Source organism: Asparagus officinalis, chromosome 8 (genome assembly GCF_001876935.1).
Source record: "Asparagus officinalis chromosome 8, Aspof.V1, whole genome shotgun sequence".
Lineage (NCBI taxonomy): Eukaryota > Viridiplantae > Streptophyta > Magnoliopsida > Asparagales > Asparagaceae > Asparagus > Asparagus officinalis.
Window position 1 is genome coordinate 94032260 of NC_033801.1, and position 15079 is coordinate 94047338.

A 15079-nucleotide genomic window follows, 5' to 3' on the forward strand; every position below is an offset into this window, starting at 1 on the left:
AAAACCTTTGAATCCACCAAGAGGCTCTTTAAATCCATGAAGAAGATGACCTTTGAATCCATGAAGAATTATGTAAAAAGAAAATATCATGAGGTTAATGGATATCATGCGTCATATGAGAGGAATCGCTCATACAATGATGTGGCTCAATCTTAACCATGTCAAAAACCTTTGAATCCACCAAGAGGCTCTTTAAATCCATGAAGAAGATGACCTTTGAATCCATGAAGAATTATGTAAAAAGAAAATATCATGAGGTTAATGGATATCATGCGTCATATGAGAGGAATCGCTCATACAATGATGTGGCTCAATCTTAACCATGTCACAATATCAACCAAGTATATGGTTAGGAATGTTTTTCTCTCCCCTTTTCTCACTTGGTTGAGATTGAGCCACATCATTGCCACATGAGGGAACCTCTCATATGACAAGAATATCCATTATCTCAAATATTATTAATCAAAAAGTAATATCTCTAGGGTTTAAAATCACTCTGCTTGAGTTGAAAACATAATAGACTCCTAATAGGATATAAGTACCTAAAAGTAGAAAGTATCAAAAACTACTTTTAAAAGACCCATTATGATTGGGGAAACTAATAAATCAAATATAAGATCAAAATGGAAGCTTTCCTAATCCAAACAGATTCCTATTTAATTACTAAAATAGCAAAATGTCAAATATATCTCAATCTGGAGAGAATTTTGCGAATCTGAGAATCGTAAATCGAACTTTAGTAGGGTTGGTTGGCTCAATCTAGATGATTTTCATAAATTTTATGTCTAGTTCTTCCTTACGAATTGAGAGATATGACTCGTTTTTTGTGTGTAGGTCAAAGACCCTTTCCAGGCCCTGCTTGAGCTTCTAGCAGTCCACCGCTCTAAAAACTCATCTGCGACGCGTTCTACATCAGAGAGTTTTTCTTATTGATAAAGTAAGAGAGAAAGAGTCTTGGGTAAATTTTCCTTAAGTTGAATATTGAGTGTGCACATATATTTATACAAATAGAGGAGGGTGTGGTGTGTTCTCACAACCAATATGGGACTAAAAACCCACTACTAACACTATTATCAACACTATTATCAACAGTCCCCTCAAACTCATATTGGATCAAACAAAGTGAGTTTGCGTATAAGAAATTGGAACCGATGAACATGTAAGGCATTTGTGAAGGAATCTGTAAGCTTGTCGGCGAATGACACATAAGGGAGTAGAATTGTCTTATCCTTAACAACTTGTTAACGGACAAAATGAGCGTCGATCTCAACGTGTTTGGTCCTCTCATGAAATACTGGATTATTAATAATCTGGATGACACTCTTATTTGTGAAAAGTCAAGTGGGGGGGGGGGGGGGCATGAGCACGAGCCAACCACGTTCCTGACTTTGTTTCATTCCCGACTTTGTTTCAGAGGCCCACCCGATATGAAAGTTATAAATAACAATGCAATGAGGCTTTTCTAGGGTGTGCAAGTGCGAAGGAGGTGAGCACGGATTGGCGGCTGCAGGTTTGCAAACGAGTTTTGCGACTGCGGGAAAATTCCTAGCAGGAGAAAAACTGACGGCGGCTGCAAAAGAAAAGCAGATATTTCTTTTTAGGGTTTTGTGCATCCTTTTGTAGAGAGATATTGTGAGGGATTTGAAAGTTTATTTGAGGGTTTAGGTTGTGAGTGATTGTAAACCCTAGTTGTAATCTCTCCCTCTATTAGTAGATCTCCCCCCCTCCTTGCCCCGTGGACGTAGGCAATTTGCCGAACCACGTAAAAATTGGTTGTACTGTTATTTGTGTGATTTGTAATAGCTTTTTAGGTTCCCTCGACGCGCAGTCCTAGAGCTGACGAGAGTAAGAGCTAATATCCCACTTTGATGAGATATTAGGCTTCAAATTCTTGTTCCCTTTGAGAAACAAGAATTGTTGTGCTGCCGAAGTGCTGCCGAAATTTCCGCTGCGCGCAACAAGTGGTATCAGAGCCCAGATTTCAGATCTAGGGTTTTTTGGTGGAGGAAGATTCTTGTGTGAAGCTTGGTTCTTGGAGTTCTAGGCTTCGGTGGAGATAGCATTGGGAGTTGCCGTTGGAGATTTCGCTTTCCTCGTGTGGATAGGAGATCTATTTGGAATCCGATCTAGGGTTCAGTTGGGTGGTTCCTAATTCTGTCAAATTTGTTCTTTCTCTACAATTTGGAGTTAGTTTGCAATGGGAGAAAAAGGTGAAAGTAGCAAATCGATGGCGAGTACAGTACAAGTTGGTTTTCAGAACACTAAAATTAGTATGGTGAAGTATGACGGCAAAATTAACTTTGGTTTGTGGATGAGCGACGTACAGGATGCGCTCAATGCTCAGAATTTGGAAGAGACCATTATGGTCCATGAAAGACCACCTAAATATGAAGAGGCGGTATGGGAGAATGAATAGGAACGCTTGTGGGGTGATCAGGTCCTGTTTGGAACAGGAGCTGAAATATGATGTGATTGGGGTGACGTCTGCAATGAAGATGTGGGAAATTCTCAACAACAAGTATCTCACAAAGAGTGTTGAGAACAGGTTGCACTTGCTGCGAAGACTCTTCAGATTTCAGATATCCAGAGGCACCTCGCTAGCGGCTCATGTGAACAACTACACTAAGTTGTTGTCGGACTTGGCGAATGTTGATGAGAAGATATCGGATGAGTACAAGGCGATTATTTTGTTGGGCTCCTTACCCGATGAGGAGTATGATACCTTCGTGCTCACTTTGTTGAACGGGAGATCTTCTATCAGCTATAGTGAAGTGGCTAACGCATTGACCAATTACGATTTGAGGAGGAAGGATAAGGAGACTTCCCGTGCTAGCACTTCAGGCGAGGCCTTGTCGACGAGAGGTAGAAGCCCATATCCGAAAGGTGGTAATAGAGGAAGGTCAAAGTCAAGAAGCCGTCACCAAACCACTAATTAACAAAGAACCAATGTGCATTCTGCAAGGAGCAGGGACATTGGAAGAGAGACTGCCCGAAGCTCAAGGAGAAGGAGAATGGCAAGAAAAAGGGCCCGAAGGCCAATGAGGTGAATATTGCGAAAGGCGATGATTCCGATGATTCGTGCTTTTCTATACTGATTACTTCGGAGGTGAACCATGTAGATGCATCAGATTGGATGCTTGATTCCGGCGCTACTTTTCATATGACCCCTAGGCGAGACTGGTTTGCATCTTTTGAGAAAGTCGACGGGGACGTTGTTGTCATGGGAAATGATCAATCCTGTGGCGTTTGTGGGATAGGTACCGTACGGATTAGGATGCACGATGGAGTAGTCCGTGAGTTAAAGGAGGTGAAATTTGTTCCTCAACTGAAGAAAAATCTTATCTCAGTTGGAGCTTTGGAGACGAAGGGATTCAAGGTGACTTTTGAAAACGCTGTAGCGAAAGTTACTAAGGGATCATTGGTGGTGATGAGGGGAGTCCGCAATCGGAATTTGTATTATCTGAAGGAAAGCACCGAGATTGGCTAGGTTGCTTCGGCTATTTCAGAAGCGGACATGAGCAGATTTTGGCACTATAGATTGTGGCACACAGGTGAAAAGTCACTGCATGTATTGTGCAAGCAGGGGCTATTGAAGGGAGCCAAGAGTGGGAAGATTGAGTTCTGTGAGTACTGTGTTCTTGGCAAGAAGACGAAGGTGAAGTTCGGGGCTGCCATTCATCAGACCACCTCATTAATAGGCTGCCTTCATCTGCGATTGAGGGGAAAACCCCTATGGAGATGTGGTCGGGAAAGCCAGCACATGATTATGACCAGCTCAAGGTATTTGGGTGCCCTGCATATTATCATGTTAGAACTGATAAATTGGAACCTCGAGCTAGGAAGGCCATATTTGTAGGATTCAAGCGTGGTGTCAGGGGATACAAGCTTTGGGATCCAGTTGATAAGAAGATTATGCTGAGTAGGGACGTCACGTTTGATGAAGCTTCTATCTTGAAGCTTCCAAGCTCTCATCAGGTGGAGAGCGACCCGACGGAGGAGATATCGCAGGTGGTGGAGATCGATGCAACTCCACATTATCCAGATGGTACAGTATCCATGCAGGTGCCGACTGAGGTGACGCTAGGCGAGCACAACGGTGACACGGAGGATACGAGTACAAATGTGCAGGATCAGGAACCGACGGCTCAGGTTCAGGATTCTATTACGGTTCGAAGACAGAGAAGAAACATACAGATGCCAGCACGGTATGCCGACACAGTTACGTATGCACTTCCGGTGGAGAGTATCGATTCATCTGCGATTGAGGGGAAAACCCCTATGGAGATGTGGTCGGGAAAGCCAGCACATGACTATGACCAGCGCAAGGTATTCGGATGCCCTGCATATTATCATGTTAGAACTGATAAATTAGAACCTCGAGCTAGGAAGGCCATATTTGTAGGATTCAAGCGTGGTGTCAGGGGATACAAGCTTTGGGATCCAGTTGATAAGAAGATTATGCTGAGTAGGGACGTCACGTTTGATGAAGCTTCTATCTTGAAGCTTCCCAGCTCTCATCAGGTGGAGAGCAACCCGACAGAGGAGATTTCGCAGGTGGTGGAGATTGATGCAGCTCCACAGTATCCAGATTCAGAGAGGTCGAGCAGAGTTCGGAGGCTGATTCGTGGCAGGGGGCTATGCAGGAGGAGATGGAATCTCTTCATAAGAACGATACATGGGAGCTTGTTGAGCTTCCAAAGGGGCGGAAGGCAATTGGTTGCAAGTGGGTATACACGAAGAAGGAGGGCATTGAGGGCACTCCATTAAGGTTCAAAGCTAGGTTGGCTGCGAAGGTCTATGCACAGGAGGAAGGTATTGACTATAATGAGGTTTTCTCTCCGGTGGTGAAGCATTCTTCGATTCGGATTTTGCTAGCTTTGGTGGCACAGTATGGTTTGGGGTTAGATCAGTTGGATGTGAAGACGGCATTTCTTCATGGTGATCTTGATGAAGAAATATATATGACTCAGCCATTGGGATTCCGAGCTGCAGGGAAAGATAAGTTGGTTTGCAAACTGAAGAAATCGCTATACGGTTTGAAGCAGTCTCCTCGACAGTGGTATAGGCGATTCGATGGTTTTATGCTTGGTCATTCGTACACTCGGAGCCAGTTTGATCCTTACGTATATTTTCGCAAGTTGAAAGGAGGTGCGTACATTTATTTGTTGCTCTATGTCGATGACATGTTGGTTGCCTCTATTTCCAGGTCGGCTATAGATGAGTTGAAAGTTTAACTTTCAAATGAGTTTGAGATGAAGAATTTGGGTGAGGCCAAATGCATTTTGGGAATGGAGATCGACAGAGACAAGAAGAAGGGCAGAATTTGTTTGACACAGGTGACTTATTTGAAGAAGGTTCTACAGCGATTCCATGTTAGCATGGATACGAAGCCAGTTAGTGTACCATTGGGAGCCCATTTGAAGCTTTCAGCTGGTCTTTCACCGAAGTCAGTTAAAGATCGAGAATTGATGTCGAAGACTCCATATGCGAGTGCGGTTGGGAGCTTGATGTACGCAATGGTGGCGGGAAGCATGGTATCGAGATACATGCACGATCCAGGAGTGGGTCATTGGGACGCCGTAAAATGGATTTTGAGGTACATTCGAGGTACGCTTAATGTTGGTTTAGTTTATGAGCGGGACACTACAGGTGGGCAGCTATGCATTGGCTATGTTGATTCGGATTATGCCGGGGATTTGGATAAGCGTCGGTCTACGACAGGGTATGTGTTTACTTTGACCCGTGCGCCGGTGTGTTGGAGATGCACCTTACAGTCGACGGTGACTTTGTCTACGACGGAGGTAAAGTATATGGCGGTTACGGAGGCTGTGAAGGAGGCTATTTGGCTTCGAGGACTTTTGGAGGAACTTGGTATATCACAGCGGTCCGTCACTATTCATTGTTATAGCATGAGTGCTATCTATTTGGCGAAGAATCAGGTTTTTTATGCGAGAACGAAGCACATTGACGTTCGTTATCACTTCGTTCGGGATGTTCTTGAAGATGGCGATGTGGAGATTGTTAAAGTCCACACGAAGGATAATCCGGCAGATATGCTCACTAAGGTGGTTCCGAGCAACAAGTTTGATTATTGTCGAAACTTGTTGCATATTCGTGATTGTTGAGGCCGTTGACGGTCATTTGGATGAACTACGTTCGGCTTGATTCCTTGGGCAAGAGGATACGTAGGCAGTCTTTCAGATACAGCCGGTTTGGATTAGTTGATAGGGGTTGAGATTGTTTGGACTCTCGTTCGGGTTCTCGACTTGTTATGGATTGAGTTCGTACTGAACACAACAAGTTGAGATATTTGGTTGCTTTGGTGTCGGCTCAGTTTTGGAAAAACTTCACCGAGGTGGAGAATTGTGAAAAGTCAAGTGGGGGGGCCACCCACGTGAACGAGCATGAGCACGAGCCAACCACGTTCCTGACTTTGTTTCGTTCCCGACTTTGTTTCAGAGGCCCACCCGATATGAAAGTTATAAATAACAATGCAATGAGGCTTTTCTAGGGTGTGCAAGTGCGAAGGAGGTGAGCACGGATTGGCGGCTGCAGGTTTGCAAACGAGTTTTGCGGCTGCGGGAAAATTCGCAGCAGGAGAAAAACTGACGGCGGCTGCAAAAGAAAAGCAGATATTTCTTTTTAGGGTTTTGTGCATCCTTTTGTAGAGAGATATTGTGAGGGATTTGAGAGTTTGTTTGAGGGTTTAGGTTGTGAGTGATTGTAAACCCTAGTTGTAATCTCTCCCTCTATTAGTAGATCTTCCCCCTCCTTGCCCCGTGGACGTAGGCAATTTGCCGAACCACGTAAAAATTGGTTGTACTGCTATTTGTGTGATTTGTAATAGCTTTTTAGATTCCCTCGACGCGCAGTCCTAGAGCTGACGAGAGGAAGAGCTAATATCCCACTTTGATGAGATATTAGGCTTCAAATTCTTGTTCCCTTTGAGAAACAAGAATTCTTATTGCGACCTGACTCTCTTGTTGTGCTGCCGAAGTGCTGCCGAAATTTCCGCTGCGCGCAACATTATTATCACAGTATAGAAGAGTAGGAGTCGAAATAGAAATACCAAAATCACTAAGAATAATCTCTTTAGCTGTTATGGACATTGCACGGTACTCTGACTCGGTGCTGGAAAGAACAACAACATCTTGTTTCTTACTCCACCAGAAAATTAGAAAATCACCAAGAAATATACAATAACATGTGGTGAACTTCTTGATAGTGAGATCACCAGCCCAATCAGCATCAGAATGTACACAAAGCTCTAACTTGGATGTAGCAGGAAACAGAAGAGAACGAGTGCTAGTACCCCGAAGAATTCGTAATAAGGCAGCATAGTATACAGAACGTGAGACACTAACAAATTGACTGATAATGCCAACAATATGAGAGATATTTGGTCGAGAGATGCACATATAGACCAACTGGCCAACAAGATATCAATATCGGGTAGGATGAGATAGAAGCTCACCATCAGTAGAGTGAAGTTTGACATTCTGTTGGAGTAGAGTATCGACAGTTGCATCGTCAGTTAGCTCAGCTCGATCTAGAATATCTGAGAGATACTTCTGTTGAGACAGTAGTACACCCCACGAGTCTTGAGAAATTTCTAGACCAAGAAAATACCGAAGAGATTCAAGATTCTTTATGTTGAATTGTTGTTGCAACTGAGATTTTACGTACTGTATACCAGCCACATCATCACCTGTAATGATCATATCATCTACATAGATGAGTAATAAAACTCTGCTACGCGATGTAGTGCGAACAAACAGAGAAACATCTTGATGACTTTCCATAAAACCTATTTTGAGCACGACATCGCGAAAACACTCAAACCAAGCACGTGATGCCTGCTTGAGACCATAAACAGCACGGCGAAGGAGACATACATATCCCGGAGGAATATTGAACCCTAGAGGCGGTTGTATATATACTGTCTCAGATAAAGAACCATGGAGAAAAATATTTTTAACATCCATCTGGTATAAGGGCCAACGATGAGCAAGAGCGACTGCAAGAAGAGTACGAACGGTGAGCATCTAAGCAACAAGAGTAAATATCTCCTCATAATCAATACATTGTTGCTGAGTAAAACCTCGAGCCACTAAATGAGCTTTTCGACATTCAATAGTACCATCAGGACGATACTTGACCTTATAAACTCATTTACTGCCAACTAAATAGATGTTAGGGGGACAGTGAGCAACAAGTCAGGTATGTGTTTGCTGAAAGGCCTGAAATATCTCAGTCATAACCTGTCGCCACTTTGGAAATTGAACGACCTCTTGAAAGAACTTTGACTCAACTGTAGTATGAATGACAGCAAGAAAATTATGAAAGATAGATGAATAGGAAGTAATCGAAGCATACCATGCAGGCATAACATGTGGGCGTTTGCCTCGACGAAGAGCAAGAGGAACCTCAGGCGATGGAGATGCTGGCGTAGGTGCATGGAGATCAACAATATTTTCTGGAGTGAGTGTCGTGTCTACGGGATAGGGATCAGATGGTGGAAGAGAAGGCTCAGGTAAGGGAGAGTCAACAGAAGGAGATGAAGAGATTTCAGGTAGATCTCGAAGGAGAACTGAGGTAAAGAAGTGGGTGACGCAGCTGGCAGAGAAGCACGATTAGTAGTGTGAAGAAAATTGAAATCATCGGAAGTAAAATAAAATGGAGAATCCTCTTCGAACTGAACATGTCGAGATATATGAACTCGACGAGATGCGAGATCATAACGATAACCTCGATGTTCCGAACTAATTCCTAAATAGACACAGAGAATAGCTTTAGGAGATATTAATGGCATGAGTAGCAATGACAATAAAAAACGCGAACCAAATCATAACGATGAGGATGAGTATAAACACGACTATGGGGAGTAGCATCGGAAAGAGAGCTAGATGGAGTGATATTAATAGCATCAGTAGCAATGAGAATGGCTTCAGCCCAGAAACGACGAGGAACAGAGTAAGAAATAAGCATGGATCGAGCGGTATCGAGAATATGACGATATTTACATTCAACAATATCATTTTGCTCATGAGTGTAGGGACATGACTATTGAAAGATAGTCCCATTAGAGGACATGATAGAGCGTATGGTAGAGGATAGGTACTCTTTGGCATAGTCAGAACAAAAAACTTTAATACGAGCTTGCCATTGAGTGAAGATCATCACAGTGAAAGCTTGATAAGCAGCAATTACGTCAGAGCGATTTTTAAGTAGGTAGACCCATGTATAATGAGAGAAATCATCGATAAACTAACATAATATAAGTAGCCAGATGAAGAAGACAGAGGAACTGGCCCCCAGATATCAGAATAAACCAAATCAAATAAGAAAGTGGAAACAGATGTATTGGTTGGAAATGGTAGAGCAGTAAATTTAGCCAATTTACAACCAGTACATGACTCAATATGAGAACGAGAGGATACGGGACCAAGTACTCCAAACTAGATAAGACTTTTCATCCTTTTCTGAGACACATGACCAAGTCGTCTATGCCACAAATCCTCGAAAAGCAATGTAGATGATTTTGAACTTACAGAAGCAACAAGAGAACGTAGACGTATGGACTCTGGAAGGTGAAGATGTTCTAGAAAATACAGTTTGTGTCTCCTCCGACCGGCCCTAATAGTCTTGCCCGTCTGTGGATCCTGCACAATACAAGTATCAGAAAAAAATGAGACAAGTAGGCCATCCATACATAAAAAGCTAACAGAAATTAAATTCAAACACAACTGAGGATCCACATAGACGGGGCCAAGAGTTAGACAACTAGATGGGTCAGTTTGTAGGGTGATAGAACTATACTGAGTGATAAACAAAGGTTGCCCAGCAGCCGTGTAGATAGGGGGAAGAGAAGAGGAAGTGAAGATAGAAGATAAGAGAGAGGCATTACGAGTCATATGAAAAGAACATCCAGAGTTAAAAATCCAGAGATCATTCATACCAGAGACCAAAAGGTTGGCCGAAGAACTAGCAAGACGTATACCAAAGAGTTGTGCAGTAGATGTAGAGGCTCTATGCTGAAGAGCATCAATTTGATAGCGAATATCAGAGAGTTGTGCAGCAGATGGAAAGGTGGTATGCGGAAGAGCCGCAATTTGACGGCTAATATTTGCAATAGCTTGAAGAGCCTTAATTTAACGGTGAATATCAGAGAGTTTTACAGCAGATGGAGAGGTGGTATGCTAAAGAGCCGTAATTTGACGGCTAATATTTGTAATAGCTTGAATGGTAGGGTCTGAAGTGGTAGATAGAATAACATTGACCGATAATCCTGGTGCACTAGAGGATCGGGACAGAGGGGATCGCTGACTACGGCCAGTTCCTGAGGAACGTAACTCAGTATGAAGCTGAAAACATATCTCAAAGCTGTGTCCCTCCTTCTTGCAATAGGTGCAAAAGAGCTTAGACCGAGTCTGAGAAGCAGGTGCTAGTGAAGAGGCCATAATAGCAGCAATTCAAAGTTCAAGATAATAATCCTTGAGCGAAACCCAAATGTTTAAAAGAGAACCTGAAGGTTAATGTAGAAACCCGAAGGTTAAAATGTAAGAACTCGAAGGTTATATTTGAACCCGAATGTTATACATGACTGTCAAATCTGAGAAAAAAAGAAACAAACGGCGACCAAGGTGACCCGAAGATCGGCCGGATCTGATGCTCACGCCGGAGACTTACAACGAATTAATACCGATGTTAAGACGTTGAGACGTCGACATGAATTGAAACTGAGATGTCGTTACTGACTGTGAAACGGCAATGCCGTTTGTTTGAGACCGTGAGATGGCTTGAAACGACGATGCCGTTAATTTGAGACCAAGACATGGTCTTAAAACAGTGATGCCGTAAATTTGAGATCGAGAAACGATCTTGAATACGAGAACGTGAAATGCGTTAAGAGACCGCAAAACGGTAATGTCAAAAATCTGGCAAAGGAATGCAAAAAAAGAAGTTAAATGGTTGCAAAGCAGCAAGGCCAAGATTTGGCAAAAGAACGCAGAATCGTTAAAAAAAATTTATTGGAAGGGAAATAATAACTCTAGCTCTGATACCATGATAAAGTAAGAGAGCGAGTCTTGGGTAAATTTCCCTTAAGTTGAATATTGAGTGTGCACATATATTTATACAAGTAGAGGATGGTGAGGAGTGTTCTCACAACCAATGTGGGACTAAAAACTCACTACTAACACTATTATCAACACTTATAACTAAACATAAAGCTTGAAAGAACTCTAATACATACACACCAAGTTGGGTCGTGCTCGAAGTTTGCCCAGAAACTTCAAGCCTATACAAAGATATCCTATTGAGTTAGTGCAAGTGTATGAGCTAGGACGAGGGACATCTTAAGGAACTTTCTTACCTCCATCAGTACCATGGCTATGATTTATGCCCTGAAAGAGAATATCAAGACAGTTACCAAACGGGTTACTTTAAGGGGGTGTTAGTCAATTGGGACATTTTCATGCAAAATGGGATAATTGTTAAAGTGGAATAATATTTTCCTAGTGGGATATTTTAGTGGGATAACTAGGAACAATTTTGTGAAGCAGGATATTTTGATAAAATAACGTGGGATAAATTTTTATAATCATGAAGTATATATTTATGCATTTTGAAGATATAAATACTATTTATGTATTTTAAACTTACTATTATTAATTGATAATTGCTTACAAGAATGTTCGTTACTATTAAATAACTTTTGGTTAGACTATAAGATATTGACAATTATTATTATGATGATGGTCTAATGATGGTGATAACCATAATAGGAAATAAGTAAAGAAAAAAATAAAAAATAACAAAATAAATACGAGTTCTAGTTTTTTACCACATAGTTCCAAGCTAAAACTTGGAATAATTTGAGAGACTAGAACTCTCATTTTTGTATAGAAAAATAAAAAAAGTAGGATAATTTTGTACAATTATCCCAATTCTAGTTTTGTTAAAGTTCTGCTTGACTAACACTGTAAAATTTTATTCTAGTTTTAGTTCTATGTGACTAACACCTTAAAATTTTGTTCTAGGTTTAGTTCTATGTGACTAACACCTTAAAATTTTATCCCACAGATTATCCCAGTTCTATTTTTAAGTTCTAGGTGACTAACCCCCCCTAAGAGTAAACCATACACACATACAAGGGCAATATTGAAGTCCTGACAACGATGATGCGAGACTTAGGCAATCACCCTTGCATCAGGAAGAACCATTGCTGCAAACCATTTGATTTTTGGGAGCCTGGAACATACCCTGAAAGCAGGATCTCAATAGAGGTACACAAACAATACACCTACAACATCAATGTTTCCTACTTAGCTCAAAGGGCAAAGGGCTATGCTTTCATCGTACATGCTGTCCTTTATAACTCCAAGTTGGATAAAAGAGATAGAGTCTAAGGAAGTCAAGGACACATCGACGATGAGGAGCCAAGGACCTATTATGATGTGCATAAGTTGAATGCACATATCTCCATTCCTTAGTGTACTAAAAGTGAGTTCTTGGCAACTTCATTGCAGAAAGCATCATTACTTGAAACGATAACAGTATTCAAGAGTGAAAACCAAACTTGGTAAGATAAATTAAGGCAGAATGCGCCAAAGTTGAAACAATAAACACATTTGAAATTATATGTTATAGATTTTACTCCATATACGCCATTGCTAACCTTTCATGTGTACTTAAATGTAAAGCTCAAACATTGCATTAACCCGAACGCCAAGAAAATTAGTGAATTCTAAAGATACTGGAAAATCAGTTTTCATTCAGGACATGCAACAAACACCTTCAACGCATTACAAAGAAAAGGAAAATAAGCAAAATAAAGATCTTTGTCTTGTTTATAAAACCATGAATAAATATCCCAAAATTCAAATAAAGGATCAGAAAGTTATAAAGCAGAAAAGGAAATGAAAATTGAATATCAAAGAAATTAGTTGGTCACCTCGTGTAGTTGAGGAAGGAAAGTGAGAAGCAAAAGATAATGATTAGATTTGAAGGCTTTAGTTTTTACTTTGAGTGGGCAGTTTCAATTGTCAACTCTTCAAGCAGGCCCGCAAGCTGAATTCGGCAAGCCCAATAGGGTATTGTTCAGCTGCCTAAAGATAATTGTTAATATTATTTCAATAAAAGCCTGTAGTTAAAAAAAGAGACTTAATTGCACTTAAGTACCCTATAGTTTCCTCTACTTTGCACTTACATACCCTCTCTTATTTTTTTAAATTTCCACTTTAATACCTCCAGTTTTACAAACATGAGAATTTTCTCTCACACACATGCTAATTTAAAATCTTAATATATTTTTTTATGTCGTGGAGGAGAAAGTGCTAGAGTAGTAATAATATGCCTTTGAACAGTTAAAATACATATTATATCATATGCTTAATTATTAATAAAGATTCTATTGTTCTACATATAATTTGGGATCAATCATATTATTCTTATATTATTCTTATAAATTGTTTTGTTAGATCACACACAGTGATAGTCACTTGCTTGAAGAGATTTCTTAAACTTGTGCTTAACTTATAACTACTAAAGGATAATTTAGTTATAACAGGTTATTATGCAAGACATTGACATGTGAGATGTGATCATGGGTCTTAACCACAGAGAATGGGGATTCACATGGTGTATGGCATAAGCACAAATGTTGATGTATGTAAGACTAGATCACATTTGTATTCTCTAGGATGAGTCACCTAAGAGATAGAGAATTTAGATCTTTTACTCAGCCCCTTTCACTTGATGATATTGTCACTACTAATTTGATAATTTAATATGTTTTGATGTGATGGTTAAACTTATTTTACAAGTGCTACATAATCTGAAACATTGAGTTACTAGATTTATTTAGGGCATGTTTGGATTTTAATGGGGTTAAGGGAAAGTAGGAGAGAGAAAAGAAGGAAAGGAAATGGAGTTCCCTTCCCCTTGGTTAATTGCACTCAAATTTAGGATAGCAAATTTTCATTATTAGGGGGTGAACTAAGGGAAATTAGGGTCAACAACATCACCTCCTAAATGTTCCCAAGCAACGCGAATAGTTCTCCAAACTTTCATTTTCCCTTATTCCCCTCAATTCAAACAAGCCATTAGAGAAATGATGGACATCTAGATAGGATCCAGTATGCTCATTATGATGAGTTAATTTATGATGCATATCCCATGAAATTATTAAGTTCCCATTAGTGGGTGCACTAGTAGAAATTTGTGAATCCTTGATGAAAAATCTCATTAAGGAAGCTTAGTTTCTCGTCAAATGTGTATCCTTGACGGGCCCCCATCAGCAAATTTCCTATCAAGGATAGGCGTTCTTGACAACACATCCCTAACCATAAAGATTGTTTGTACATCTGTAACGGCAAAAGTTACCAAAATGAAGAGACAACCTATATATACCAAAGATCCACACATCCATAATCATAATATCTCTCATACATCCAAGATACACATCACAAAAGATCGAATCTAATCAAACAAGATAAATCCATAAAATACCCATAATAAAGACATGATCATAATACCCACAAACAAATCTAGGATATAAAATACTATGAAATCCTAAAACATGTCACAATCCCCACAAACAAGTCTAGGATATAAAATACTACAAAACAAATATGCAAAAATATATATATCTCCTATACAAGTATTTCTAAAATACAAGATGATAAAACTCACTACTTGAGGTTTTCCTCCTCGTGCATGTCATCATCGTTGGCGGAGTCTTCAGGCCTATGACTGGTTCTCCCCACAACAACATCTTCATACTAACAGCAAAATAAATTCATATTAGTGATGTGTAATTTTATTGTATTCTGCAAGTGCAAAGCTTTCGTTGTATACTTAAACTAGGTTGCTTAGACTAACTCAACTAGGTTTCTAAACTAGATCTTTTATTTAATCTCTTTATTTAGTAGAACCCTAAAAGCATAAGATAACAATTCAGTCAGAAACTATAAGTTTTCCATTAGTTAATCCTCATCTTTTAAATTAATTAGTCTAGGCTTTTTACTACTAGGGTTTAATCTCCTAGGTATAGGTCATGCCTAATTAAAGTCTATAA

The 15079-nt window shown here is 40.3% G+C and overlaps 1 long non-coding RNA gene across 1 annotated transcript in view; it reads right to left on the bottom strand.

The window, feature by feature from the left end:
- Window positions 1-13041, bottom strand: part of LOC109820252 — a 17339-nt gene extending 4298 nt beyond the window's left edge. The window contains exon 1 of the long non-coding RNA XR_002241786.1: window positions 12956-13041. This is a non-coding gene — a long non-coding RNA (uncharacterized LOC109820252). The remainder of the gene's footprint in view (window positions 1-12955) is intronic.